At 37.8% G+C, this 9,537-nt stretch overlaps 1 non-coding gene across 1 annotated transcript; it reads right to left on the bottom strand.

The window, feature by feature from the left end:
- Positions 1-9,091: 9,091 nt before the first annotated feature.
- Positions 9,092-9,199, bottom strand: LOC112708508 (small nucleolar RNA R71). The gene has a single exon (XR_003156362.1). It is a non-coding gene; the product is annotated as a small nucleolar RNA R71 (small nucleolar RNA).
- Between the last annotated feature and the right edge of the window lie 338 nt (positions 9,200-9,537).

Below are 9,537 nucleotides of genomic sequence, written 5' to 3' on the forward strand. Positions count from 1 at the left end.
CAGTTTGGGCGTTTAACTCCAATTTTCATGCCAGTTCCAGCGTTAAACGCTGGGAATTCTGAAGCTGATTTGCAACGCCGGTTTGGGCCATCAAATCTCGGGCAAAGTATGGACTATTATATATTTCTGGAAAGCCCAGGATGTCTACTTTCCAACGCCGTTGAGAGCGCGCGAATGGAGCTTCTGTAGCTCCAGAAAATCCACTTCGAGTGCAGGGAGGTCAGAATCCAACAGCATCTGCAGTCCTTTTCAGTCTCTGAATCAGATTTTTGCTCAGGACCCTCAATTTCAGCCAGAAAATACCTGAAATCACAGAAAAACACACAAACTCATAGTAGAGTCCAGAAAAGTGAATTTTAACTAAAAACTAATAAAAATATACTAAAAACTAACTAGATCATACTAAAAACATACTAAAAACAATGCCAAAAAGCGTATAAATTATCCGCTCATCAATTCTCTTGGTGATCCTACATAAAATGCCACAGACAAGGTCAAATCTTCCAGATCAGAGAATGCTGCTTCTTTAGGTTCTAGCCTCTACCACAGAGACCCTAATATCCCAAAAATTGGCTGAACTGATGTCTTGAGAAGTTCCCAACAAAGTCGTGGATTAGCCGTCTGAGGGATGTATAATCAACCTGGCGATTCGCACTTTCCAGCCACGTATTCACACAAACCCAAGTAGACACGGGTGGTTGTCATGCACGTGGTCCTAGTATGATGAACATAGCTGATTGTCACTGATCAGCCTACTCACTATGTTGAAGAACGAGTATACATCTTAGAAATAAATCAAACACGGATCGAAGAGAAACAGTAATACTTTTATTAATTTATAGGACTCAGCAGGGCTCCTCCCCTCAACCTAGGAGGTTTAGAAACTCATACTGAAAGAAAAATACAATGGTAAAAATGAAAATAATGTGAATTATGGGCTCCCAATCCTTAACAAAGAGTGATCTTCTACTTTAAATACTAAACTAATGACTAGTAAGTGTAAAACATTCTTTTTAGTTCTAAAATCCACTTCTGGGGAATACTTGGTGAGTGTTTGGGCTGAGCTTTAATGAGATCCACGTGCTATGAGGCCTCTAGGGTGTTGAACACTGGCTAGGGGGTCCTCTTTGGGCATTTGGACGCTGGTCTCTTCTCCTTGGGCGCTGGACGCCTGAAAAGGGGCAAGAGGCTGGCGTTGGACGCTAGTTTTAGGCCTTCTAATTTGAAGTAAAGTATAAACTATTATACATTGCTGGAAAGCTCTAGAAGTCAGATTTCTATAGCCATTAAGAATGCTCTATTTGAACTTTTGTAGCTCCAGAAAAGCCCTTCTGAGTGGAAGGAGGTCAGATCTGGACAGCATCTACAGTGCTTTCTCTGTCTCTGAATTAGACTTTTGCTCCAACTCCTCAATTTCAACTATAAAATACCTGAAATTGCATAAAAACACACAAACTCATAGTAGAATCATAAAATGTGAATTTAACACTAAAACCTATAAAAACTTAACAAACATACTAAAATCTATATGAAAATAATGCCAAAAAGCATATAAAATATCCGCTTGTCATGGAACCACAAAGATCAACTTGAAGATGGGTGCAAAAATAAGATATGGGATCCCAGATTACAACATGAATGTCAACTTTGGAAGCTCGTATCCTGTTAAGAACTTCATCTTTCCTTAGTAAAATCGGTTTGAAATTCTGACAACCACTTGAAGATCAAACATTCTTGGAAGTTCAAAGATGAGTACAATTACAAGCCAATATGACAAGGAGCTCACCAAAATGTCCATTGTCTTGTATATATATTTGATGAATGAATTGAGTCACCATTGTTAGGTACTTTCTTTCTTTTACTCTTGTATATATTGCATTAGATGTTAGTTTGTTTGATTAGCTTTGTGCTTTAGGTATAGGTTACTTGTTTTGAATTGCATCTTATTTTGAATTGCATTTTTGTTTGAATTACTTAGTTGAATATTTGAATGGTTTTTAGAAGTTGAGAATTTTGTTAATTTTGAAATTTGGTTGGTTTTAAAATGTACATAGCTGGGTCAAAAATTCTGTTTTAAGTTTGAATCTAAAAAAAAAAGTTCACCATGCGTATGCATACCTAGTGGTGCGTACGCATGACCTAAAAATTGGCCCAAGATGCGTGTGCGGCCCACGTCCACGTACACAATGGCCCCAAGCAGAGGCTACCCTCTGCGAACAAACCATTCGCTTACACCACCTACTCCCAACCTCTCTTCATGGTGCGTATTCGTTGTAGATAGCACGTACGCACAAATGTAAACCTCATCCCTCATTAGATGTGAGAACCCTCATTCGCGTCCCCTCATTCCTCACTAACGTTCTTTTCCCCAATCCAATTCATATTTTTCACTACAAGCCCACCGTCGGGGCCATCTCCTTGCCGCCAGTGACACCACACCAGCAACTACCGTCTCACTTTTTTCCACTCTTTTGTTCTTCTTCCATTTCCTTCCCCCCTTCTTCTGCTTTCACACAACATGAACAAAAACCCATGTTTCTGCTCTGTCTTGGCAAGGCCACTACCGGTTCTGCCTTTCACTGTCATGCATCACCTTGTGGCCAGCATTATTCTGCTTCCACAATCTCTTCTTGTTCAGTCCATTTTCTAATTCTGCTCCCCCTTTCCAGGTTTTAATTTCTTTTTGCTCCAATTTTTATTAGTTCTGTAATTAGTTCAATTAGTCTTTAGTCTCTGTTAGATTAGGTTAGTTAGGGATGTCTGTCTAGTTAGTTCTAAGTGGTTAAAGAATCTAAATTGGTTAGTGGATTTAGGATTGTTTTGATTACAGCTGCGGTTAGGAATGATTGCTTTCCATTTGTGCTTGGTGTGTTTGTTGTTGGTAATGATTTGCTTTGTGATAGCTAAACTGTAATTGCTGTGGAATTCTTACTGTTGGCTATTTCTTGCCATGTTTGGATTGAGTGATGGTGATTGTAGTATTATTGTGTTGATTTGTGAATTGCTGCTATTTGCCACTTTTGCGTGTTCTTGTCTAATTCATATGAATTGATCATGATTTGTGCTTGTTTGATTTTTCTTGGATTCATATGGATTACTTTACCTGTTTGTTTAAATTCGGTAATGTCCTATTTACTGCTGGAATGCTGCCAAAATTTTTCAAAAATTGGTGCATTAATTGATTCCACTTTGTTAATTCAGTTGGTTATTTGTTGCTTTTGATTTGTTTTGTTACCAACTCAATTAATAAATTGCTTGGCTAGCATTTCTATTTTTTTTGTTCCTTTATGTTGCATTGTATGATTGATGGCAACAAGGTGTTATTTGACAGATTTCTGTGTGAAATGGACCATTGTTAGCCAATTGTTTGTAAACCTCTTCTTTGATTTGAATTGTCAAATTAGGTTAATTCTTTCACTTGGTGGTTTGAATTCAACTAATTTCCATACAACCATTAAAGTGCACACCTTTAATTTTTCAATTGACCTAATCTTGCTATTTGATTAATTGAGGTTCTTCTAATTATAACAATTAGGGCATTTCCACTTTTGTAACCATTTGAATAAAACTTTTGTTTCAATAACTTTTGGGGTACATTAAGTGCAATTTTCACTCTTTTTATGCCAATTTTATAAATTCAATGATCAAACACATTGATGATTGATTCTTTCTTTTTGTACTTATTTTGCCTTATTCATCTCATCATCAATGTTGTATGCATATGCTTGATTGATGTGTTTTAATTGTATGAGTTCTTCTATGCCCTATACAAGCATATTGCATTATTATAACATAAATGTGGGTTTGCTTGTCTTTAATAATTTTTGAACATTTTCTTACTTTGAAATTCATATTTGCTATGCACTTAACACTTGACTTTCTTTCTTTTTCTAACTTTTGGTTGTTTACTAACTTTTTAACTTTTCTTTTTAATCTTCTTTTTAAATTGACTCTTTTACTACTCTTTTAATAATTTGTGTTTTTCAATGGACAAGGAACGTGGTTTTCTTTGAATTCAATTACTTGGAATGTGAATTCTGATTGATCTTAATATCCTATTTCACTCTATTCTAAGTTAATTGCTTTTTTGTTAACTCACTTTATGTATATGCTTTTCATCCCTTTGTTTCTGCTTCTTTCCTGGTTACTATATAGATTTCTACTTTGTGTGCCTTTGAATCATGTTCATATACCTATTTTCTTTGTGCTTTTCAGATGGCTGATAGAAAAAGAAAGGGTAAGGCCACAAGTTCTAGAAAGAGGAAACGGACCTCAGAGTCCACTGAGACATTTGATGCAGCATTTTATGAGAGGCTGATGAGCGGATAATTTATACGCTTTTTGGCATTGTTTTTAGTATGTTTTTAGTATATTTTAGTTAGTTTTTAGTATACTTTTAGTAGTTTTTAGTTAAAATTCACTTTTCTGGACTTTACTATGAGTTTGTGTTTTTCTGTGATTTCAGGTATTTTCTGGCTGAAATTGAGGATCCTGAGCAAAAATCTGATTCAGAGGCTGAAAGGGACTGCAGATGCTGTTGGATTCTGACCTCCCTGCACTTGAAGTGGATTTTCTGGAGCTACAGAAGCCCAATTGGCGCGCTCTCAACGGCGTTGGAAAGTAGACATCCTGGGCTTTCCAGAAATATATAATAGTCCATACTTTGCCCGAGATTTGATGGCCCAAACCGGCGTTGCAAATCAGCTTCAGAACTCCCAGCGTTTAACGCTGGAACTGGCATAAAAATTGGAGTTAAACGCCCAAACTGGCATAAAAGTTGGCGTTTAACTCCAGAAAAAGTCTCTACACATGAAAGCTTCAATGCTCAGCCCAAGCACACACTAAGTGGACCCAGAAGTGGATTTTTACATCATTTACTCATTTCTGTATACCCTAGGTTACTAGTTCACTATTAATAGGATCTTTTGACATTGTATCTGCACCTCATGACACTTTACACGTTTCTCATTGTATCTTCTACAGCATGAGTCTCTAAACCCCATGGTTGGGGGTGAGGAGCTCTGCTGTGTCTTGATGGATTAATGCAATTACTACTGTTTTTCATTCAATCATGCTTGCTTCCATTCTAAGATATCACTTGTTCTTAAACCTGATGAATGTGATGATCCGTGACACTCATCATCATTCTCAACTATGAACGTGTGCCTGACAACCACCTCCGTTCTACCTTAGATTGAGTAGATATCTCTTGGATTCCTTAATCAGAATCTTAGTGGTATAAGCTTGATGAGCGGATAATTTGTACGCTTTTTGGCATTGTTTTTAGTATGTTTTTAGTATGATCTAGTTAGTTTTTAGTATATTTTTATTAGTTTTTAGTTAAAATTCACTTTTCTGGACTTTACTATGAGTTTGTGTGTTTTTCTGTGATTTCAGGTATTTTCTGGCTGAAATTGAGGGACCTGAGCAAAAATCTGATTCAGAGACTAAAAAGGACTGCAGATGCTGTTGGATTCTGACCTCCCTGCACTCGAAGTGGATTTTCTGGAGCTACAGAAGCCCAATTGGCGCGTTCTGAACGGAGTTGGAAAGTAGACATCCTGGGCTTTCCAGCAAAATATGATAGTCCATACTTTGCCCAAGATTTGATGGCCCAAACCGGCGTTCAACGTCACCCTCAGAATTCCCAGCGTTAAACGCCGGAAGTGGCACAAGAATGGGAGTTAAACGCCCAAACTGGCACCAAAGCTGGCGTTTAACTCCAAGAAGAGTCTCTACATGAAAATGCTTCAATGCTCAGCCCAAGCACACACCAAGTGGGCCCGGAAGTGGATTTTTATGTCATTTACTCATCTCTGTACACCCTAGGCTACTAGTTCTCTATATATAGGACCTTTTACTATTGTATTTTCATCTTCTGATCTTTGGAATCTTTTGATCTTTAGATCTTTTGATCACCTTGGGAGGCTGGCCATTCGGCCATGCCTAGACCTTGTTCTTATGTATTTTCAACGGTGGAGTTTCTACACACCATAGATTAAGGTGTGGAGCTCTGCTGTACCTCGAGTATCAATGCAATTACTATTGTTCTTCTATTCAATTCCGCTTGTTCTTGTTCTAAGATATCACTTGTTCTTCAACTTGATGAATGTGATGATCCTTGACACTCATCATCATTCTCACCTATGAACGTGTGCCTGACAACCACCTCCGTTCTACCTTAGATTGGGTGGATATCTCTTGGATTCCTGATACACGATGCATGGTTGATCGCCTGACAATCGAGCCAGCCATTCCGTGAGATCAGAGTCTTCGTGGTATAGGCTAGAACTGATGGCGGCATTCAAGAGAATCCGGAAGGTCTAAACCTTGTCTGTGGTATTCTGAGTAGGATTCAATGATTGAATGACTGTGACGAGCTTCAAACTCCTGAGGGCGGGGCGTTAGTGACAGACACAAAAGAATCACTGGATTCTATTCCGGCCTGATTGAGAACCGACAGATGGATAGCCGTGCCGTGACAGGGTGCGTTGAACATTTCCACTGAGAGGATGGGAGGTAGCCTCTGACAACGGTGAAACCCTTGCATAAGGTTGCCATGGAAAGGAGTAAGAAGGATTGGATGAAGACAGTAGGAAAGCAGAGAGACGGAAGGGACCAAGCATCTTCATACGCTTATCTGAAATTCCTACCAATGAATTACATAAGTATCTCTATCTTTATCTTTATGTTTTATTCGTATATCACCCATATCCATTTGAGTTTGCCTGACTAAGAGTTACAAGGTGACCATAGCTTGCTTCATACCAACAATCTCTGTGGGATCGACCCTTACTCGCGTAAGGTTTATTACTTGGACGACCCAGTACACTTGCTGGTTAGTTGTGCGAAGTTGTGATAAAGAAGTGAGATTACAATTGTGCGTACCATGTTGATGGCGCCATTGATGATCACAATTTCGTGCACCAATTTTTTGGCGCCGTTGCCGGGGATTGTTCTAGTATGGACAACTGACGGTTCATCTTGTTGCTTAGATTAGGTATTTTTTCTTCAGAGTTCTTAAGGATGAATTCTAGAGTTTCATGATGATCTGTTGAAGTCTGGCTGGCTGTGAAGCCATGTCTAATTTTATTGGACCGAGGTTTCAACTTATTATCACAAGAGCATGTTGATTTCTATCAATCTTGCTGTTGGAGCAGTGATCTGCTAAGGCTTGGCTGGCCATTGGCCATGTCTAGTGTTTTGGACTGAAGCTTTCTTTGAAAGCTTGGCTGGCTGTGAAGCCATGTCTAATTCCTGGACCGGAGTCTTAGACTAAACATTGCATGATTCCTGGAATTCTCATTAAGAATTTTGATACCTTTATTTTTTTTCACTTAATTTTCAAAAAATCCAAAAAAAATTTACAAAATCATAAAACCAAAAATATTGTATGTTTCTTATTGAGTCTAGAGTTTCATTTTGAGTTTGGTGTCAATTGCATGTTTTTGTTCTTTTTGCATTCATGCATGTGTCTTCATTAATCTTCAAGTTGTTCTTGATGGTTATATTGCTCTGATTTTTAAAATTCTCTTGACTTGAGTGTTTATAAGTCTCATGTGCATTCTCATTAGTGTCAGTAGTATACAAACTGTTAAGTTTGGTGTCTTGCATGCATTGTTATTTGACTTTAGTTGCATTTTGATTATTCCTCATGATTAAAAATCCAAAAATATTTTTAATTTGTGTCTTTTCAAGTCAATAATACAGAGAATTGAAGATTCAGAACATACTGCAGAGGAATTACACAGAAAGAACTGGGCGTTCAAAACGCCCAGTGAAGAAGGCAAACTGGCGTTTAAATGCCAGCCAGGGTGCCTGGCTGGGCGTTTAACGCCCAAAAGGGTAGTTGTTTGGGCGTTAAACGCCAGAATGTGCACCATTCTGGGCGTTTAACGCCAGGATGGCACAAGAGGGAAGATTCTGTTTTTAATTCAGATTTTTTTTAAGTTTTCAAAATTTTTCAAAATCAAATCTTTTTCAATCATATCTTTTCAATTAAATCTCTTTCAAAATAAATTTCTTTCTATTTTTAAGGATACTTGCTATCAATTAATGATTTGATTCAACATATCAAGTATGTTACCTTTTCTGTTGAGAAAGGTTTAATGTTTGAATCATATCTTTTCTTGATAGCCAAGTCATTATTTTTTAATCAAATCTTTTTAAAAATGTTTTTCAAATCATATCTTCTCAATCACATCTTTTTCAAAATAGTTTTCAATCAAATCTTTTTGATTTCTAATTTCAAAATCTTTTTCAAAAATCACTTGATTTCTTTTCCACTCTTGGTTTTCGAAAATCAATTAGTGTTTTTCAAAATGTTTTTAAAATCTTTTTAATATTTTCGAAAATTTCTTCCCCTCTTCTCACCTCCTTCTATTTATGGACTAACACTATTCCTTAATGCAAAATTCGAACTCCATCTTCTTTGATAAGTTCGAATTTTCTACTTCTGCCTTCTATTTTTCTTTTCCTCTGACACCTCAAGGAATCTCTATACTGTGATATAGAGGATTCCACATTTTCTTGTTCTCTTCTCTTTCTTATGAGCAGGAGCAAAGACAAAAGCATTCTTGTTGAGGCTGACCCTGAACCTGAAAGGACCTTGAAGCGAAAGCTAAGAGAAGCTAAGGCACAACTCTCTGTAGAGGACCTAACAGAAATCTTCAAAGAAGAAGAACCCATGGCAGCCGAAAACAACAACAATGCCAACAATGCAAGGAAGGTGCTGGGTGACTTTACTGCACCTACTCCCGACTTCTATGGGAGAAGCATCTCTATCCCTGCCATTGGAGCAAACAACTTTGAGCTTAAGCCTCAATTAGTTTCTCTAATGCAACAGAATTGCAAGTTCCATGGACTTCCATTAGAAGATCCTCATCAGTTTTTAGCTGAGTTCTTGCAAATCTGTGACACTGTCAAGACTAATGGGGTTGACCCTGAGGTCTACAGACTTATGCTATTCCCTTTTGCTGTAAGAGATAGAGCTAGAATATGGTTGGACTCACAACCTAAAGAAAGCCTGAACTCTTGGGAAAAGCTAGTCAATGCCTTCTTGGCAAAGTTCTTTCCACCTCAAAAATTGAGTAAGCTTAGAGTGGAAGTCCAAACCTTCAGACAGAAGGAAGGAGAATCCCTCTATGAAGCTTGGGAAAGATACAAACAATTAATCAAAAAGTGTCCCTCTGATATGCTTTCTGAATGGAGCATCATAGGTATTTTCTATGATGGTCTGTCTGAACTGTCCAAGATGTCTTTGGATAGCTCTGCTGGAGGATCTCTTCATCTGAAGAAGACGCCTACCGAAGCTCAAGAGCTGATTGAAATGGTTGCAAATAACCAATTCATGTACACTTCTGAAAGGAATCCTGTGAACAATGGGACTAATCAGAAGAAAGGAGTTCTTGAGATTGATACTCTGAATGCCATATTGGCTCAGAACAAAATATTGACTCAGCAAGTCAATATGATTTCTCAAAGTCTGTCTGGAATGCAAAATGCACCAGGTAGTACTAAGGAGGCTTCATCTGAAGA

The sequence above is a fragment of the Arachis hypogaea genome, chromosome 8 (assembly GCF_003086295.3).
Source record: "Arachis hypogaea cultivar Tifrunner chromosome 8, arahy.Tifrunner.gnm2.J5K5, whole genome shotgun sequence".
NCBI classification, from domain to species: domain Eukaryota; kingdom Viridiplantae; phylum Streptophyta; class Magnoliopsida; order Fabales; family Fabaceae; genus Arachis; species Arachis hypogaea.